This window comes from Macaca thibetana, chromosome 7, assembly GCF_024542745.1.
Source record: "Macaca thibetana thibetana isolate TM-01 chromosome 7, ASM2454274v1, whole genome shotgun sequence".
Classification (NCBI taxonomy): Eukaryota; Metazoa; Chordata; class Mammalia; order Primates; family Cercopithecidae; genus Macaca; species Macaca thibetana.
This window is the reverse complement of record NC_065584.1, coordinates 86895127-86915826: the sequence shown is the minus strand read 5'-3', so window position 1 is coordinate 86915826 and position 20700 is coordinate 86895127. Positions and strand designations below refer to the sequence as shown.

The following is a 20700-nucleotide window of genomic DNA, read 5'->3' as shown; positions in this document are numbered from 1 at the left end:
CAATTTTCCATCCACTGACCTCTCCCCCAACACCAGCCTATAACTTGTGTACAGATCTCCACTTGTTTTAGCTGTATTCCAGAATTGAGCCCAGTTAGATACTGAGGTCCCATTTGATGCTTTATGGTCCAACTATGGTTTTTATTGTCATGATTTCTATACCAAGAAAAAAAGGGCTGCAGTGAATAAGTTGAAAATGCACGTGTTTCATTACGATTTATGAATGACAAATTTTGATAGAATTGAACTTTATGATAGAAAACACCAAAACAGAAATAGAAAAAGTCAAGAATGCTATATATATGGTGAAAACAAGACTAAAAAAGGTTAATCTCAGTGATATATTCCTTTTAAATGAGCACATCAAATCTCCAGCTATTAGCAATTGTACTGCAGGTGGAACCTGGGTTTGAGTCAAATGTGCAATGAGATAAATTGTTCAGACAGCAAAAGGGACAGATTGTAATACTGCCTGGAGGAGAGGTAGCCATCATTCCCAAAACTTCAATGTCCTGGAGATGAGGAGCTGCTGGTCACGTGGGAAGGGGAAGGGGAAGGGGAAGCAGGAGGATGGCGAGGTGGGAGCACTCATGAAGGTGAGTTGCCCCCTGCCCATTCTGCCCTCCATAGTTGCCCCCAGTGGTGAGTCAAAGGGATTCATTCAACACCCGTCAGGGAGGGCACAGCCTCGAGAATTAGGGATTTGTAGACCCAGAGAGAGAAGAAATGGATAATAAGAGCCCTTGCCCTGGCCTCCATCACAGGGCTTCACTCAGGAATCCATGAGAAACAGGAAGGGGAAGCCCTTTCTTGCAAGCTGTGGACAGGTGCAGCACTCAGGTGATTGTGCCGGGGACAGAGTGGGTCTTTTTGAACGGCCTAAGTCAGAATACAACAGAGATACCATGTCATCAGATCTGCACCTTGGTTCTTCAGTCTGAGATTTCGGACTTCTATATTTCTGCTCTTCTTGCAGACCCTCAGAAATAGCAATTTATATTCCTCGGATGACTCCATGTCAGTAATAGTTGCTCTCATTGGCACCAGACAGCAGCTGTATTGAAGTCTCTCCTCGGGAGAAGCCATTGAGATCTTGCTTCTCCAAGGTGGGGCTGTGAACTTAAAAGTTTGCACTGGGACACTGAGTTTGGGAAATCTCAGTGCTCAACAGAATCCACTGACTCCAGGTAAAATAGGCATGTCAGGAAGTGAGTGCAGTCTTCCCAACACCTCAAAGCAGCAGGAGAAGGTGGGACACTGAAAACTGGAGCCATGCTTGCTGTGAAGAAAGGTAGAGTTGACCTTCCTCGCTTCAGGTACCAGATCACAGGTGTCTTCTCAGTCAGGGATGCCTTGTCTCTAAAACCATAGGACAGAGGGATCAGTCCGCACCTGCCCCCACACCCTCTCCACATTGTGACTTCAGCCCCTCTCCTGTCATCCATTCTTTCGCTCATTCATTCATCCAGCAGACATCTACTGAGTAGATACCTTGCTCCAGGCACAGTTTGAGGGAGTGTTGTTGCAACACAGACCAAGACAGGTCACTGCTCTTTTGGGGCCACATTATGCTAGGATAAAAATAAACAAAAAAATTGTTCTAAGCATGCAAAATTTTGCTAAGTGTCAGGAGGAAAAATACACAGCATAGTACACAGAAAATTACACAGAGCTGCACGATATAGAGGTTCTGTGTGTGCCACAGACATCATAGGGCAGAGTGTCACCAGGAAAAGCCTATCTCAGAGAATGAAATCTGAACAGAAGAAAAAGCAGCCAGTCATGCAGACACCAAGTGGAGAATCATCCCAGCAAAGAGAAAGACAGTTCAAAAGTCCTGACAAACAGCAAGGCTGTAAGTAGACTTTCTGTTCTGTGTTTACGAGAAGTTGATTAAAACATCTGAAAGAGAATGACTACAATTATTTGCATCTTTGTATGTATTTATTACTTAATGTAATAAAACATTTTCAGTTTTAAAAAATGATCCTGAATGGATAGAGTTTCGGCGTGTTAGAAGCACAAAAGGTGTTTGGTCGGGACAAGATCATCATAGCCAGGAGTATTAATGATAGTAGTTAATGAGGTTCAGACCCTTCATGCCTGTGAAGATGGAAGAATAAAGTACGTTCCTCATGGGGAACAAATCAAGCATGTTACATACAAGAATAATGTTACCTAAAGATCAGTCCAGCTGCTGTGCAGAACTCAACTATTTGGGAGACAAGAGTGGAAGCAAGTCCCCAGTGAAGGACTACAGGTTGAGGGAGAGGGAAACAAGAGTCTTCCAATCTCAGTGAATCACACCATCATCCTCTCATGGTGCAGCCCCATGTTATTCCCCTTCCTGTTGCCATGACCTTTCTCCAGCTCCTCCGTGTCTTCCATATCATCTTCCTGCCGTCCCCATGCTGAGGATTAGGCTAAGGTCAGGGCAGCTCCCCTCTCCCAGGGAATGAGACAATTCAAACAAGAGCGAGGAGGATTCTGTGCTTGACCGTCAGAAAACCCTGGCTGGACTCAGTACCCCTTCTGCAGTAGACATCCAAGATTTTCTCATTGCCCTGGACCCAAGACCAGCATCACAGAGACTACCATTAGAGAAGTTAAGTGGTCACATCAGCATGTTCCAAAGACATGACCTTTAGAATCCACTTCTCTTCCTTGAACCTCCCATGTCTGATTTTATAAAATTCTCTTAATATCAAATCTCCAGAAAGTCTTGCAGGAGTAAATGCAGTTAATTGTTCTGTAAGCTGACAGGGAGGGTCTCCGGGGATTGTAAGAATTTAGCCAACTTGAGCAATCAGCCTGTTATACAAGTTTGCTGGTGGGAACCAGCTCCTGGCATGACCCAGCAACCTAACAGAAAAATCAGCATGAACTTTCCTCATTACCATGCTAAAGTCTCCACTCAGTCAGGAGGCTCATTACCATAACATGTGAACTATGTGCTGGCAGAATCACTCACTGTGTCTGGGCAACTGGGACTCCTCCTCTATATGTGATGATACACCCTCTCTCTGCCCTCTCCATCACCCCATAGAATGTTCTTGTCACTTTCCCTCAGGAAGACGCTGCTTTGGAGAATCCTCCCAGTGACCTTCTTACTTGAACCAAGTCACAAAACTTTTATTTATCAAAACGTATGTTTTCATAGAGAGTCTTTGTTACTCGCCAGGGAAACAAATCCTAGTTTTCTCAGCTACCAGCTCTAACACATTCTGTATAATCTAGCACAGAAGGAAGGTTAATTCACAATGCTACTGTTTTCACTTTGTTTTACTTTTTAATAATTGGGACCATATCAGGGCAGATGTCTTTAGGTGGGGGTTGAATGGAAGGTCAAGGAGACAAATCATCATCTTGGAAGGACACTCTTGCAGAGATTATGACTACACTTGGGATTCATGCATATGAGACCCCACCAGCAGAGTAGCCTGCAGTGTTCAAGGATATTCAAGTAGACTAAACATTTTAATGAGAAAACAACAGGCTTTGTCTTTCAAGAAGTCTGCGAATTGACTTTCCGAAAGGGAAAGAAGGCCCCATTTTCAGGGCAGAAGACAGAAGAGGAGATGGGTTTAGGTTAAACATTGTAATCAATTTTTCCTGATAATGACTTTTTGTTTATTTCTTGGTTCATTTTTATTTATTTATTTATTTTCCCAGACTGGAGTGCAGTGGTGCAATTTCGGCTCACTGCAGCCTCCATCTCCCAGGTTCAAGCAATTCTCCTGCCTCTGCCTCCCGAGTAGCTGGGACTATAGGCTTGCACCGCTAAGCCCAGCTAATTTTTGTATTATTAGTAGAGATGGGGTTTCACCATGTTGGCCAGGCTGGTCTCAAACTCCTGACCTCAGGTGATCTGCCCTACACGGCCTCCGAAATTGACAGGATTACAGACTTGAGCCATCACACCCAGCCTCTTAGTTCATTTTTAGAGATGAGGTCTCCCTATGCGGCCCAGGGGACTTGAGGTTGTGGGCTCAAGCAATGTTTTTGCCTTAAACATCCCAGTAGTTGGGTCTATAAATACACACCACTGAGCCCAGCTGATACTCACATTTTATGAGCTGTGTTTCCACTCTGATTACTTAAGGAAGTGAGGCAATTAGTAGGGATAGGAGCATAGAAATTCTGTCCACATTCCTATTTCCTATTACCTATGAAAAATAGCCTTGTTTCTGAACTAGAACTTGATTTTGGTTAATAAATGTTTTTCTATATTAATATGCATGTAGAATTATGACAGACTTGTCACTTTTGTCTCACGTCTGATCTACAATGATTTCAAAAGAAGATCAATTGACTACTTCAACATTTTCATTGTTTGAAAGATAACATGGATGTAAAACTGGGTGATGTGAGAGAATTTAGCATATAGGGCCAGCCAGGTTGCCCAAATGAATATCTGGGAAACCGAATACGTTACATGCTTATCACACATTCCCACTGATTTAGAAAATATGACTCTATTAGTCAGGGTCATCAAGAGAAACATAGCAGATGTATGTAGAAAGAGACAGACAGAAATATAGATACAGAAGGATTTATCATGAGAAATTGGCTCAGCCAATTATGCAGTCGGTGAAGTACCACAGTCTGCTTTCTGCAAGCTGGCAGACCCAGAAAAGCCCGTGGTATAATTCGGTTCAAGTCCTAATGCCTGAAAAATATGGGAGTCGAGGACATAGATGTCAACCCAAGTGTGGGAACGATGACACAAGATGTCCTAACTTTGGAAGTGAGGCAAGAAAAATGGTGAATTCCTCCTTTCTCCACTTTTCATTCTAATCTGGCCCTCAACAGATTGGATGAGCCCCATCCACACTGGCAATGCAACCTACTTTACTTAATCAACCAATTCAACTGCTAGTCTTACGGAAACACCCTCACAGACACACACAGGAATAATGTTAATCTGGGCACCCACAGGTCCAGGCAACCTGAAATATAAATTCGCCATCATGATGACCTATGGTTTCCCAGGTACACCAGGAGATGTTACCAAAATGGCACCATCAACCAGAACCCACATACATTCACCAGGTCAGCGCACTTCTCAGTTCACCAGAGATGGATTTTCTTCTGTGACATCACGTTCACCTGGAGTGGGGCCAAGAAACAGGCCACAGTTAATCATCAGAAAGAAAGGATTCTTTATTTGCTTTTTTACAAATGAGAGAAAAATTTGCCAAAATCCTTTGGTAATAAGTAGTTATCTCAAAGGCAAAGAGACTCAAAATGAAAATGAAAAAAGTCAGTTACCCGTCCCACTGTCTGTGTTTTTCCTCCACATATACAAATAGGTATTAAGTTCACCCTTTCTGGTATTAAGGACTAGAGTCTAACCCAATAACTCTGAATCTGAGTGTGCAGATGTTACCAGATTTTTCATTACAGAAAATGACAGTTGATATTTTACAGTGACAACTTTTACTTTCCCAGAATTCCTTAGTTAAGTGACACACACATGCAACTGGAAGGATTTACTGTTTTCACCCACAGGTCCCACACTTCACAGATGTGCAGGAGCTTCAGTACAGAAGTTCCTAGGAACATGGATAGTACATGTGTGACTTGTTAACCGCAATGCAATACCAAATATATGGGGTTCAGTGTCGGTCTTTTATTCGGAACATACAGTTCAGAATTGTTTAAAATAGTACATTTATCTCCAGTACAGCGCCAAGGATTTGGTGCTAAACCATTCATGAGAAGTTTGCCCCTGTATTAGTTCATTCTCACATTACTACAAAGAAACACCTAAAACTGGGTAATTTATAAAGAAAAGAGGTTAAATTAGCTCTCAGTTCTGCAGGCTTTACAGAAAGCATAGCAATTTCTCTGTCTGGGAAGGCTTCAGGAAGCTTCCAATCACGGTGGAAGGCACAGGGGAAACAGGGGTCTGTCATGCCAGGAGCAGAAGCAGGAGTAAGAGAGCAAGGCAGGTTGTACCACAATTTTAACAACCAGGTTTCATGAGAACTCACGCACTATGAGGAGAATAGCACCAAGCGAATGGCGCTGCAACATTCACGAGAAATCCAGCCCCATTATCCACTCACTTCCCACCAAGCCTGCCTCCAGCACTGGGGATTAGATTCCAATATCACACATAGATGGGGCAAATATCCAGACTGTCTCAGTTGCCCACAATGATCTTGAACTGCTGGCCTCAAGCGATCTTCCTGCCTCAGCTGCCCAAAGTGCTGGGATACCAAGCGAGAGTTACCATTCCCAGCTGGTGGTGACTCTTTTTATAAGGATACTAATCCTCTTGAATCAAGGCTCCACTCTTACGATGTCATTTAACATTAACTTTATCCTTATAGGCCCTCCCTCCAAATACAGTGACACTGGGGGTTCAATATATGAATTTCAATATATGAATATGAAGACTTCAATATATGAATTTTTAAGGGACATAATTCAGTCCACAGTAAACACTATATATAGCATATTACTGTCGGGGTGGGGGGAAGGAATTACACACAGAAATCTATGAAAATGAGAAAAAGCCTTATAGGTACTACTGCATATATGCTTAGATTCAGCATATATATTATAGAAAAGGTACTAAAAAACTGAATAACTATTCCTCCTGGAATACAAATCTAGGTTCAATAAAGAAAGGTAAATGGGCCGGGCGCGGTGGCTCAAGCCTGTAATCCCAGCACTTTGGGAGGCCGAGACGGGTGGATCACGAGGTCAGGAGATCGAGACCATCCTGGCTAACACGGTGAAACCCCGTCTCTACTAAGAAATACAAAAAACTAACCGGGCGAGGTGGCGGGCGCCTGTAGTCCCAGCTACTCAGGAGGCTGAGGCCGGAGAATGGCGTGAACCCGGGAGGCAGAGCTTGCAGTGAGCTGAGATCTGGCCACTGCACTCCAGCCTGGGCTACAGAGCGAGACTCCGTCTCAAAAAAAAAAAAAAAAAAAAAAAAAAAAAAAGAAAGGTAAATGAAGACATCCTTTTCACTAGATACTCCTTTTTAATGATTGAATTTATATTTTCATCATATGAATGTATATGCATTCTATATATGCATATGTACTTACATGCATATATCTATATATGTAGAGATGTATGTATTTGTTAACCACAGACTCCCTACTACTACAACATTCAAACAAAGGAGAATTAATCAAGCAAAACTCAAAGAACCATAACAAGGCAGCACTGGATGACCTGGAAGGCTAAGGGTCCGTGAGCTGCCACCCCTCACCCCCGAGCTCGGAATCAGAGAGTGATGGAGATATCCCTCACTCCACCTCCTGCTCTCTTCCTTCTCCAGTCCAGCCACCTGGTCACCGAGTGAGGCTCTAAACTGGCCCTTATTACGTGTGTCTGTACCTCCCCTTCTCAGAAGAGTGTGACAGAAGAGTGTGACTATCGAAAGTCAGCACAAAGAGTGAGACAGAGTGTGAGACCTGTTAGTTGTGGAACTGTAAGAACCTTGTGCTTTGAAAGCTGATCTGCTTTGTGATATTGAAATCCTCTGAGTCCATTCCCTCATTATTACAGGAAAGGTGTGTGAAAGATCCAGGTCACGTCACTACAGGACAAAAGCTCTGTTTGATGTTCAGCCACAATCAAAGCTCTTGAGATCCAGCAATTTCCTTGAACAATTTTTCTACCACACACACACCTCAAAATTTAGTGCATAGCCATATTTAGGATTGTGGTAGGGGGCCATTACATGATCTTGACTGCATCAATAAAAGTCTCAGAGTAAAACTCTGGGGCATTCAGTGCAGATGGGATGGCCTACCAGTTGGATGTGGAATCTGAGCAAATCATCCTAACATTCTGCTACTCATCTCCAAATCACAGGCTTACATAAAATGGCTATCTATCTCAGACACTTTGCAATCTATGAGTCTGCAATGAAGAACGAATATGTGTGTGTGTGTGTGTGTGTGTGTGTGTGTGTGTGTGTGTGTGTGTGTTTTAAAGGGGCATATATGTGCTTTACTTGGTTTATGTATATGAGTTACTTGATTACTTAGATGGCAGTATTCTGAATAATGGATTAATTGAATAAATGAAATATAATTACATCATGTACAAAACTTTACATAGTTTTGTCTGTTTGATCATTATTCCTGTAAGTCTCCATAGTAATAAGAATTGTATTTTTAGTGAAGAAGCTATTTTGGTCTGACCTTCAAAACTGTCTTTGCATTTGGGGAGGACAAAAGACTAGCAAAAAAAAGCCTGAGGGGTTATTTTAAGTATTCTTAGGATTTAGTGTTCTTCAGACTGTCTGGATTAGCTGACTTGTGAAAAAACTAATAGTTCACTCCTCAGTATTTCTGGAACAGGAAAGATTTTTCCTCATGCCCCCAACTGCCTCTTGCCAAATAAAAAAGCAAGAGCCCGCTGCCCTGAAGGGTGAGCCCCAGGCTAGGCAGCATTCATCACAGGCTGACTGAAAAGCTCTGGGGCCTTAAGGGAACATTGAGAATAGCCTGCCAGTATTCCGCTTGAGCCTGTGGTGAAGGTAACTGCAGGGAGAGGCTCCTCTGCCTGTGGAAGAGCAAGGGAAGAGTGGAAGGACTCCATCTCATGGCTTGAGTGCAAGCTCAGCCGCAGTACAACAGAACACCACGTAAACTTCCCAGGTTGTTTACTTTGGTCCCTCAGACAGAACCTGTGGACATGCCTGGGCCTGGAGGAACTCATCACCCTGAAGGGAAGGACACAAGCCTAGCTGGCATTGCCACCTGCTCTAGGGTCTTGTAGAGCTCTAGGGCCTTGAGTGAGGCCCTCACTTTCAAGAAAGAAATAAACTCTTCTCCACTGCAGCTAAACTGTAAAGCTCATAACACAAGTGGATCCTCTGTGCATATTCACTTCCTTTCCTTCTTACCCGAGGTGCTGCAGTGTGAATCTGAAGGTGGCAAGTTCAACACTAAAGTGCTGGAGTGCATGAAAGTTATGGTAGACTCAGAAATCTGTTGTTCAACAGTTAGACTGTATTTATGATGGATGGATTTTCTGTCTAGTCACCAATTATCCTCTACATGGGTGACAGAGTGAGACTCTGTCTCAAAAAAAAAAAAAAAAAAAAAGAGTTCAGCATGCCAAAGTGCCATAGTTTGGAGTATAGTGTGCTGAGCCCCAACAAAAGCCATGAGATTAGATATGATCATGAAGGGAGCGCCTGTGTCCATAGAAAAGAAAGAATAGCTAACCCCTAGGAATCTCTACCATCAAGAGCCTGGAGAGAAAGGGGAAGAAGTAATGAAGAAGACTAAGAACATGAGTCCAGGGACATAGGAGAAATAATCAGGAAAGGGTGGGGTGCTGTAACTCAGCACACATCTTTGACGAGACTGTCTGCCTTGAGGGCACCAGGCCTGAGCTCACCAGACTTTTCATCTTGTTTTTGTCCCAAGAAGCTCATTCTCAGGTCAGCTTCATCAAGAAGCAGGGAGCAATCAACTCTGTCAAATGCTGCTGAGCATGGAAAGTTAACGCTGTCAGGAGAGAAATGTCTTACTCCAAGTGCAAAGCTTCGCTCATGACCACTGTTGATGGGGTGGAAGAGTCTGGGCAATTCATTGAAGAGGTATCCAAATGTCTGGGTCTAAGGAAAGGCAATCTTACCAGGAGGTGAACAGGAGGAGGGTCCACATCTGAGTCACATTTTCATCTCAGTGGAAGGAATAACGAGAAGGAGAGTAGGGCATCTGCGTCTCAATGCCTGGAGATATTGTTCTCCTCTCTTCGCTCCTGTAAGGACCCATCTGAGCAACTCACTTCGCCACATCATCCTTCATTCCTTTTTTTTTTTTTTTTTTTGAGACTGAGTCTCGTCCTCTCTCCCAGGCTAGAGTGCACTGTCATGATCTCGGCTCACTGCAACCTCCACCTCCCAGATTCAAGCCCAGATTATGCCTCAGCCTTCTGAGTAGCTGGGATTACAGTTGCCCACCACCATGCTCATCTAATTTTTGTTTTTGTAAGACAGGGTTTCCATATGTTGGCCAGGCTGGTCTCGAACTCTTGACCTCAAGTGATCCACCTATCTCACCTCCCAAAGTGCTGAGATTACAGGCGTGAGCCACCATGCCTGGCTGCAAAAAGATATTTTCTAATATTCAGTTCTATCAGTTTTTTTAGTGTGCTTAACAGATGACTCTACCATTATTCTTCCTTGGCTGGAAAGTGAGGGGTTGGTATAAATGTCTTTAGGAGTTCCTTTCAGTTCAGACTATTTAGAAATCTGATACTCCAGAGCATAGGTATGGGTGTATGCCTGTGTGTGTGTGTGTGTGTTTGTGTGTGTGTGTGTGTGTGTGTGTGTAGGAAAAGATGTAAAGGAAATTTGGTTGACATCTGTGCATCATTTGTCTATGTAAATCTGATTTTCCTCAATCATTATTAATTTAGGCAGAAAAAAGCATAATTATCTGAAATAAAATTATTATATACAGATTACATCATTATTTTTAAACTATGCAAAAAAATGCTTATAATTGATTTTATTGTAGAGAAGATATGAGGTCCTGTTATTTAGAACTGTTATTTAATGGAGCAAGATAAAACACTAGTACAAAGACTATGCAATAATTTCAAGGCCCTGAGAGCTAGATTAGAGGACTAATTTTGTGTTCAGTTTCATCTAGAGCTGTAAATTAAACAATTCTACCTTGAAGAATACTTTCACAGAAGAATAAAGGATCCAAGGGCAGTAGAAAAAAAATGAAGCTCAAGGTGAGTGATTTGGCCAAATTCATCAAATTCTGTACAAAAAAGAGACTAAATCACGCAGGTAGTATATTTTTATCATGAAAATGTGTTCTGATTATTTGCTAAGACAGTTCCTCAAATTTACCACCAAATTGATGGAAAACAAAATTTTTATGATAATCTATTTCCCTCTGTTCTGACTTCACAAGTAAATGCAAGATGTTAAAAGGTGATTTCTTCTATCTCAGTTTGGGTAAGGGTCCCTGAGAAGCAGAGGCCCTTATCAAAATGACTTGCTGTCCACCTAAGCAGCACTTGGTCAAAAAGAGATAAAACCCTGAGTTCTGTTTCTCATGCCTTCACTTTGAGGAGTAAGGAAAAGAAACAAAGATACTGCCTTATTGTAAATACCACAGAGAGGATAATGTAGTAACGGATACTACAGTAACACTTTGATGTGTAAGACTGATCATCGTTATCAAGATTTCTTTATTTTTGGAACGTTTTCTGCTACATATTTCGTTATTTCATACACACACGCACACACACACACACACAAATTACCACATTAAATTTCCCCTACAAACCAGCGTATGTGTTGTTTTTTACAGATTATAAAACAGAGGCATAGAGAGGATGAATAAACTGTCAAACTTTTTTGGGTTTTTTTGTTTGTTTGTTTGTTTGTTTGTTTGAGACAGAGTGTTGCTCTGTCTCCCAGGCTGGAGGGCAGTGGCACAATATCAGCTCACTGCAGCCTCTGACTCCTGGATTCAAGAGATCCTCCTACCTCAGCCTCCTGAGTAGCGGGATTACAGGTGCAAGCCACCATGCTCGACTAACTTTTGTGTTTTTGGTAGAGATGGGGTTTCATCATGTTGGCCAGGCTGGTTTCGAACTACTTGCCTGAAGTGATCCCTCTGTCTCGGCCTCCCAAAGTGCTGGGATTACAGGCTTGAGCCACCACGCTTGGCCCTGGACTACTCTTATAGTAAGAGTCTCAAAACTCTCAAATAGAAAAAGTCAGAGCTGGTATCTGGACAAGATTATACAAAATCTACACCCAACATCACTGTGACACAAAACTTATATAATAACTGCATTTATAGAGACACTAACTTATATAATAATTCATTTCCTATAAGCCCTGAAGTCTCAGCAAATGCATCTGTGTGCTCAAAATGCAATGGGGATGAAGAGAGGTTGATTAATGGGTATAAATATAAGAAATGATATAAGAAATAAGACCTGGTGTTTGATAGATCAGGAGGATGACTATAGTTAATGATAATCTATTGTACACTTCAAAATAGCTTGAAGACCAAAATTTGAATGTTTCTAACAAAGTCAAATATTTAAGGTAATGGATATCCCAATTTCCCTGATACAATCTTTACACATTATATGAATGTATTTAATTATCACAGGTACCCTGAAAATATGTACCTCTCTTATGTATCAATAAAAAGAAATAACGCCGGGTGCGGTGGCTCATGCCTGGCTGAGGTGTGCGGATCATCAGAAGTCAGGAGTTTGAGACCAACCTGGTCAACATGGTGAAACCCTGTCTCTACTAAAACTACAAAAATTAGGTGGGCGTGGTCATGTGCACCTGTAATCCCAGCTACTCGGGAGGCTGAGGAAGGAGAATCACTTGAACCCAGGAGGTGGAGGTTGCAGTGAGCCGAGATTTCACCACTGCACTCAAGCCTGGGCGACAGAGTGAGACTCTATCTCGAAAGAAAGAAAAAGAAGGGAAGGGAAGGGAAGGGAAGGGAAGGGAAGGGAAGGGAAGGGAAGGGAAGGGAAGGGTAGGGTAGGGAAGGGAAGGGAAGGGAATATTTTAAAAATATGCAATGGTATGTGAACACAATTTTCCAATTTATTAGGAAACACACTTTATTTCATCCCTCCTAAGGCACACCGCTCTATAATTCCATCTGAGCTCTATTTCCATTTCTTCCCTTTCCAGAGAGGGAGAGGACTTTATAGTTGAGGAGAAAGAAGAAAGCCTTAGTTCTTTCCTCTTTCATGCCAGAAACTTGATCAAAGGTGTCAGATCTACTTATTCAATGGCTTTCAGAGGAGATATGCAGGAGGCCCCATGCAAGAAGGAAGGGCTAACGCTACCTTTTTGAGGTTCAAGAGACCAGGAAGAGCTCAGTACACCAAATATCTTTAGAACTTAGGTAAGTAAAATATTTCTCCATTTGGTGCAATTTAATTAACCTGCACCATATTATGGAAATCTTGTATTCCTTTTAATGGCAAAAATCACAATTACTTTTGCACCAACATAATAAATAATGTGCATTGTCTTTCCCATAGATAGCCACTGCTGCATTAGGGAAATCTGTGTGCAGGAAAGTACTGATGGTTTGGTACCTCCCTGTCAGCAGGTTAAGAGCAAATATTGCAAGGGTACCCTGGGGCTGAAGAAATTGCAAGCATTGAACATTATATGTTTGCACATAAATGCTATGCAAAGGAGACATTGATCAATCCAGTGTACTCAACAGTGGTTTTTGCCACAAATGCAGAATTCTTTGTCTGGGACAATATTTTTCAATTTTTTTTATCAGTTTCCCAAAAAATAACTTAATACTGGGGCATAATTCCGACTATTCCTCTCAGGGGAAGTGTGGATCAGGTCTGAAAATGTGTCATTAAATTAGGCTGCAAGACAAGTTATGCTAATAAAATAAGAACCCAGGAGAAGTGGCTTGTGGCTATTAAAGAAAATCTTGCTGAAGTTACAAAGAATTTTGTGGTAGAGGGCCATTACCTGATCTTGACTGTATCAATAAAAGTCTCAGAGCAAAACTCTGGGAGATTCCATGCAGATGGCCTACCAGTTGGATGTGGAATTTGAGCAAATCATCCTAACATTTTGCTACTCATCTCCAAATCACAGGCTTGCATAAAATGGCTATCTATCTCAGACACTTTGCAATCTATGAGTCTCCAATAAGGAATGAATATGTGTGTGTGTGTGTGTGTGTGTGTGTCTGTGTGTGTGTGTGTCTGTGTGTTTTAAAGAGGTATATATGTGGTTTCCTTGGTTTATGTATATGAGTCACTTGATTGCTTATATGGGAATATTCTGAATGCTGGATTAATTGAATAAATGAAATATAATTACATCATGTACAAAACTTTACATAGTTTCCTCTGCTTGATCATTACTCCTGTAAGTCTCCATAGTAATATCTAATTGTATTTTTAGTGAGAAAGCTATTTTGGCCTGACCTTCAAAACTGTCTTTGCATTTGGGGAGGACAAAAGACTAGCAAAAAAGCCTGCAGGGTTATTTTAAGTATTCTTAGGATTTAGTGTTCTTCAGACTGTCTGGGTTAGCTGACTTAAAAAACTAAAGAGACAGGATACTCATACATATGAATATAACAGTTCACTCCTCAGTATTTCTGGAACAGGAAGGATTTTTCCTCATGCCCCCAACCGCCTCTAACCAAACAGAAAAGCAAGAGAACAAAATTCTTTAAATCTTAAAAGGTAGCTATGCGTAAGCAGTGATATATACAGACTAGCACATAGGTCATCAATTTTGTCTCACTGGGATATTCATAATCAATCCCTAATAACTAACAGCCAAACTTCTGTAATAAAAAACTATATAATCAAATATTATACACAAATTCATTGGTAGTATTTTCTGCCAGCATGTAAATGCCACACCTAAAGAACCTCAAACATTAAGTATTTTCCATTTGGATCACCTGGGGGAATTTTTGCACTATGGATTCCTTGGCTCCATTCCAGATATACTCAAACAGAATGTCTGCCCGTGGAGCTCAGGATTCTGCATTTTCAAACATTTCCTCAAGTGGCTCTCAAACAACCTGTCTCCAGCCCAACTTGGAGATCCATCTTTTACCACACATTGACTTCAGAAGCCTTCATGTACATCAGAAGTAATCTCAGTTTGGGGAAATTCCAAAGCACAGGAAACAATGATACCATTTGCGTTGTTACCCAGATGATTCTAGCTACATACACCTATTATGCAGCATTTATGTCTGATATGAGGCTTCTGTTCAGTTGACCCTATTGATATCAAGTGCACACAACTGACCTGTCAGGCTATTGCAACACTCTTAACTTAAATGTAGGGAGAATGTGTGCAGGGCTTAGCTGAAGCTCACCATGGGGTATGAAGTGACTCAGTCTCATTGCTATAACCCTTGGGTTCAGAAGACACTGAACAAATGCTTAAAAACTGCTTTAGCTTAATGCATGAGGAGATATTTAACTCCTCAAAGAGTCAAAGAATCAAGGAGAAGGGGTTGAGCTGGATGGCCAAATAGAAGTGTCCATTGATTGCACCCCACACATACCAGCAGAAACACCAAATTAAATAACTGTCTACACACAAAAAAGGCACCTACATAGGAAACAAATATCAAGTCAACTATCACAGTATCTGATTTTAACTTCATATCATTGAAACAGGCACAGAAGAGGTTAGGAAAGACAATTTTGAATCACTAAGGCCAACATTCCCCCATCTCCCAGCAGCCACCACATGGAGCTGAAATGGAATCTGAGAGCACGGGGGAGGGAGAGTGCAGCAATTGTGGAAATCTGCACTGAACTCAGTGCTGCCCTGTCACAGTCCAACCACAGAAGAAGCATTTAGACCACCTTGGCCAAAAGGGAATCGCCTATCCCAGCAGTCAGAACTTGAGTTTGGGAAAGCCTTGCCACAGCAGGCTAAAGTGCTCTGGGGTTCTAAACACATTTGAAACTCAATCTAGGCCACAAGAACTACAACTACAAGGCAAGTCCCAGTGCTGTGCTGGGCTCAGTGCCAGAGGACTTGGACACCACTAGCGTGACATCCGTCAGGACAGCTAAGGGAGTGCTTGCACAACCGCTCCCCCAACCACAGGCAGCACAGCTCACAGCAGTGAAAGTGACTCCTTACTTCTGCTTGAGGAGAGGAGAGGAAAGAGTAACTAGGACTTTGTCTTACATCATAAACATCAGCTCAGCCACAGTAGGATAGGACACCAGTCAGAGTCATGAAGCCACCATTCCAGGTCCTCGCTCCTGAAGGACATTTCTAGACACAACCTACACCGGAAGAAAACCCACTGCCTAGAAGGAAAGGACCCAGTCCTGCCAGGATTCATCACCTGCTGACTGAAGAACCCTCAGGCCCTAAATAACCAGTAGCAACACCCAGTAGTACACTCCATGGGCCTTGGGTGAGACTCTGAGATATATTGGCTTCAGGTGAGACCCACCATATTCACAGCAGTGGCGGTCATGAAGGGACGATTCTTCTGCTTGAGAAAAGCAGAGGTAAAAGTAAAGGGGATGCTGTCCTGCAGCTTAGATAGCAGCTTCGCTACAGCAGGGTAGAGCACCAAGCAGGCTCTTGGGTCCCCAATTTCAGATCTTGGCTTTTTGTTGGCATTTCCAGACCTGCCCTGGGTCAGAGGGGAGTCCACTGACCTGAAGGTGAGTCCCAGGCCAGGCAGCATTCACCACAAGCTGACTGAAGAGCTCTGGGGCCTTAAGGGAACACTGGAGATAGCCTGGCAGTACTCCCCTTGAGTCTGTGGTGGAGGTAGCCATGGGGAGAGGCTCCTCTGCCCATGGAAAGGTGAGGGAAGACTGGAAGGACTCCATCTCATGGCTTGAGTCCAAGCTCAATCACAGTAAAACAGAACACCACGTAAACCTCCCAGGTGTTTTACTTTGGTCCCTGGCTCTCAGACAGTACCTCTGGACATGCCTGCGCCTAGAGGAACTCATCACCCTGAAGGGAAGGACACAAGCCTGGCTAGTATTGCCACCTGCTCTAGGGCCTTATAGAGCTTTAGGGCCTAGAGTGAGGCCCTTACTTCCAAGAAAGGAATAAACTCTTTTCCAGTGCAGCTAAACTGTAAAGCTCATAACACAAGTAGGTATTCTGTGCATATTCACTTCTTTTTCTCCCTGCCCAAGGTGCTGCAGTGTGAATCTGAAGGTGGCAGGTTCAACACTGAAGTGACGGAGTACATGAAAGTTATGGTAGACTCAGAAATCTGTTCTTCAACATTTAGACTGTATTTATGCTAGCTGGATTTTCTGTTTATTCACCTATTATTCTCTACCCCTGTCAGCAACCAAGAAACGCGCAGCCCATCTCATGCTGTCTTAAAGGGAACAAAGGAAGAAGTTTTGGGCTCTTGGCCTGCAGGAAGCACGCGGTGCGGCGCCCCCTGCCGGCCAATACGACGGCCACGGAACTGGGAGACCGCTAAGGCTCTGGGCGGCACGGAGTTGTCCATTCTCCTCCCTCTTTCCAGAAGCAGCTTCTTCTGGTGACACCCCGGGAGCCACATGGATTTGTTTCCCTAAAGGAAGCGGTTTTCCACCTGGGTATCATCCCTAATACCCTCCGAAGGAGCCCATTGAGGAGAAAGGAACAGAACGTCCGGCAGAATGTAGAAGGACCCTATGATCCAGGAAACCTAGGGCCAGCCATCATGAGGTTTTATGAGAGCAGCTGGTAGGAAGATCAGCCCCAGGAGAAGGGGATTGTCTAGCACCTCGGTCGGAGCAAGGCCTTTCCAAAGTATTATTTCCCTAATTCAGGCTGCCTCCCACCGACCCTCCACCACCACCTTATCCTCCACCAAAAGCCCTGCCACTGTGGCAGGGATAGGGGATGTGGGGTTGGTGGGGAACAGGCTGTAAGAGAGACGCAGGAGCCTATATGGGTCTGGGAACAATGAGGGGGTCCACGTGCAAGGGACGAAGCATTTACAAAGACATAGACAGTGCTGCAAAGATTTGAAGGCATAGGGTGCAAGTCACTCAGGTGCCAGTATCAGGAGGAACCTAGCCATCCAGGTGAACAGGTGCCCCCTTCTTACAGCCCACTCGCATGGGCCTGGTGGACTCCTTATTTTTGGTAGTGGCAGTGAAGAGGTCGGGTCCCTGTGCTGGCAAAACAGTCAGTGTCATTGACATCATGAGTCCTGTTGTGGTAGCTGCACATGGAGGGGCTGTTGGTACAGGGCACTGGTGAAGTTCTGCAGAAATCTGCTATGGTGGTCAGATTCTTATGAATGAATGTGTGGATCTGCTTGCATTTACCTCTATGGATCAGCCAGCGGCACCTCATCGTCACATCACAGTGTCAGTGGTGTCCTCTAGGGACCCAAGACCTGGGGTTATCTATATGTCGTGTTGAGAAGGGCAGAGCTGGAGTGAAGACAGTTAGGTCCAAAAGGAGGAAGAGGAAAAGGGTCCACATCAGATTCATGTTTCCTGTGAAAGCATTTCAAAGAAGAGCAGAGTCAAAAGAGAAGCCACTGTCCCTTGTCCTGTTCTTAAGAAGTCTTGGCCCAACACTTAATGTTTGCAGTTCTCCCCTCCTGCCTTTATCTACACTTATTCTTCATGTGCTCGTGGCAACAAGTGTTCTCACATCCTTCTTCCACCTCCTTGTCAACAATGGAGAAGGCTACCGCCCTCTCAACCCTTTATGGCATTGTCCTATGTACAAGGTTATTTGCAAATCCCAAAGTGATTCTTGCTCCTTACCTAAGCAGACCAGTTAAACTAAAAACTTTCATCTCTGAGGTGTTTGCATCTATCCGTCCATCTGCTGCTGACCCATAGCCTGTGAGGTGAGGCAGGCATCACTGACAACCCCTTTTTAGAATGACTTAACTCAGACGGGAATTGACAGATCCATATGACCTGCATCTTAGAAAATATTTTCACTTCCTTAAATACAAATGTCTGTTTTAACACTGTTTTTAAAAATGTGAGCTTTTCAATTCTAAGAAAGTAGAGTTTATATTTCTCCCATGTATTTCTCTGCCTCAAAATAAAGATTCCCAACTCTTCCATGTATACAGCCCATCATCCAGAAATGTTCTAATTCTTGGTGATCAGGGATTCTGGGTGACTGGGCGTGAGCCTTCTGTCTTTAGATTTAATATCCAACTCTTTTTTTAAATACCTGGGAGTTCCAGGAAAGGGTTTTCTGCAGAGTAGGTGACATCCACAGAGATGGATATATCCCTCTCAGAGGTGGATACTCCTAGTAAAAATGGAATCCCCGTTGCCTCTCTCCTTCTTCTAATCTTGTAGAAATTACATTGTGGATGGTTTCTTCCCAGAGGTCAGGGTGCAGGCCGAATGGAAAACTCTCAGGCCTGTCAATGGTCTTAAACAGATTGCCAGGTAGTACTAATTTTATGCTTACTATTTCACACCTAAAATATTCACCAGCATCACACAGAGTGCCTACGACATCACTGCAAACATGCAGAAACTTGGAGTTTAGTGTCTATCATAAGCTTGCTATTGGAGCTTGGCAAATCACCTTATCCTTCTACTCCTCATCTCTAAAGTGAATATTATGGACAAAAGATCTCTTTCAGCTCTGACATTCTGTATTTTTTTTAATACATTACTGTGTGTTTGGGTTCATGTGTGATTTTGTGTATATGCATATTGGTTTATACATGTTCAGGTTAGGAAAATACTTAGTTTGCAAATTGAGTTTCCATTTGAGAATTGTTAATTTAATTAAGTGTAATTTTTCTTTAAAGCAGTCATTAGCAAGGCCAAGAAAAATTCAATCACTATTATGTAAACATTACAGCATAATCTGTTTTTGTCCTCCACCATTAAAGTTATACGGGTTTTTTGGGTTTTGTTTCCTTGTTTGTTTGTTTTTTGAGACCAAGTCTTGCTCTGTCTCTCAGGCTGAAATGCAATGGCATAATCTCGACTCACTGGAACCTCTGCCTCCCAAGTTCAAGCAATTCTCTGCCTCAGCCTCCCGAGTAGCTTGGATTACAGGCATGGCCCACCACACCCGGCTAAGTTTTGTATTTTTAGTAGAGAAGGAGTTTCACCATCTTTCCCAGGCTGGTCTTGAACTCCTGACTTCATGATCTACCGGCCTCGGCCTCCCAAAGTGCTAGGATTACAGGCGTGAGCCACTGTGCCAGGCCATATTTATTTATTTATATTTATTTTTGTGTATTTATTTATTTTGAGATGGAATTTCACTCTTGTTACCCAGGCTGGAGTGCAATAATGTGATCTCGGCTCACCACAACCTCTGCCTCCCAGGTTCAAGCGATTCTCCTGCCACACCCTCCCGAATAGTTGGGATTATAGGCGTGTGCCACCACGCCCAGCTAATTTTGTATTTTTAGTAGAGTCAGGGTTTCTCCATGTGTTGTTCAGGCTGGTCTCGAACTCCTGACCTCAGATGATCTGTCCGCCTCAGCCTCCCAAAGTGCTGGGAATACAGGCGTGAGCAACCGCCCCCAGCTGAAATTATATATGTTTTTATTGAAGGAGAAATTGCTTGGAACTCCAGTCTGTATTTCAGTAAGGCAAGGGAAGAAATTAGTACGTACATTTTTCAGAACTCCAAAAACAGCTAAATTAGGGACCTGGTAATGGAGGCGGTGGGAGGAGTTGCATATACAGTCTATCAACAAGGTGTGATGTAGTAGATTTCATAGTTCTTTGTCTTAATAGGTGTCCTGGGCAGATAGGCCTCAAAAGCCTTTCATATAATTAAGCAAAACTGACTAATCCGTGGCAAGAAGCTAAGTTGAGATCCAAAACCTAGATTTTAACATCCTTGATTTCTATCTGCTTTATAATTGGCCAAGTTGCCAAGAAAATACACATGAACTCTTTTTTTTTTTTCTTTTGAGATGGAGTCTTGCTCTGCTGCCCAGGCTGGAGTGCAGTGCTGTGATCTCAGCTCACTGCAACCTCTTCCTCTCGGGTTCAAGCAATTCTCCTGCCTCAGCCTCCCAAGTAGCTGGGATTACAGGAACCCCCCACCATGCCTGGCTAATTTTTGTATTTTTAGTAGAGACAGGGTTATGTTGGTCAGGATGTTCTCAATCTCTTGACCTCGTAATCTGTCCACCTCATCCTCCCAAAGTGCTGGGATTACAGGCATGAGCCACTGCACCCAGCCAGAAATGAACTCTT

The 20700-nt window shown here is 43.1% G+C and overlaps 1 protein-coding gene across 3 annotated transcripts in view; it reads right to left on the bottom strand.

Annotated features, from left to right (window-relative positions):
• Positions 1 to 20700, bottom strand: part of RNASE1 (ribonuclease A family member 1, pancreatic) — a 223082-nt gene that overhangs the window by 96080 nt on the left and 106302 nt on the right. The window lies entirely within an intron of this gene.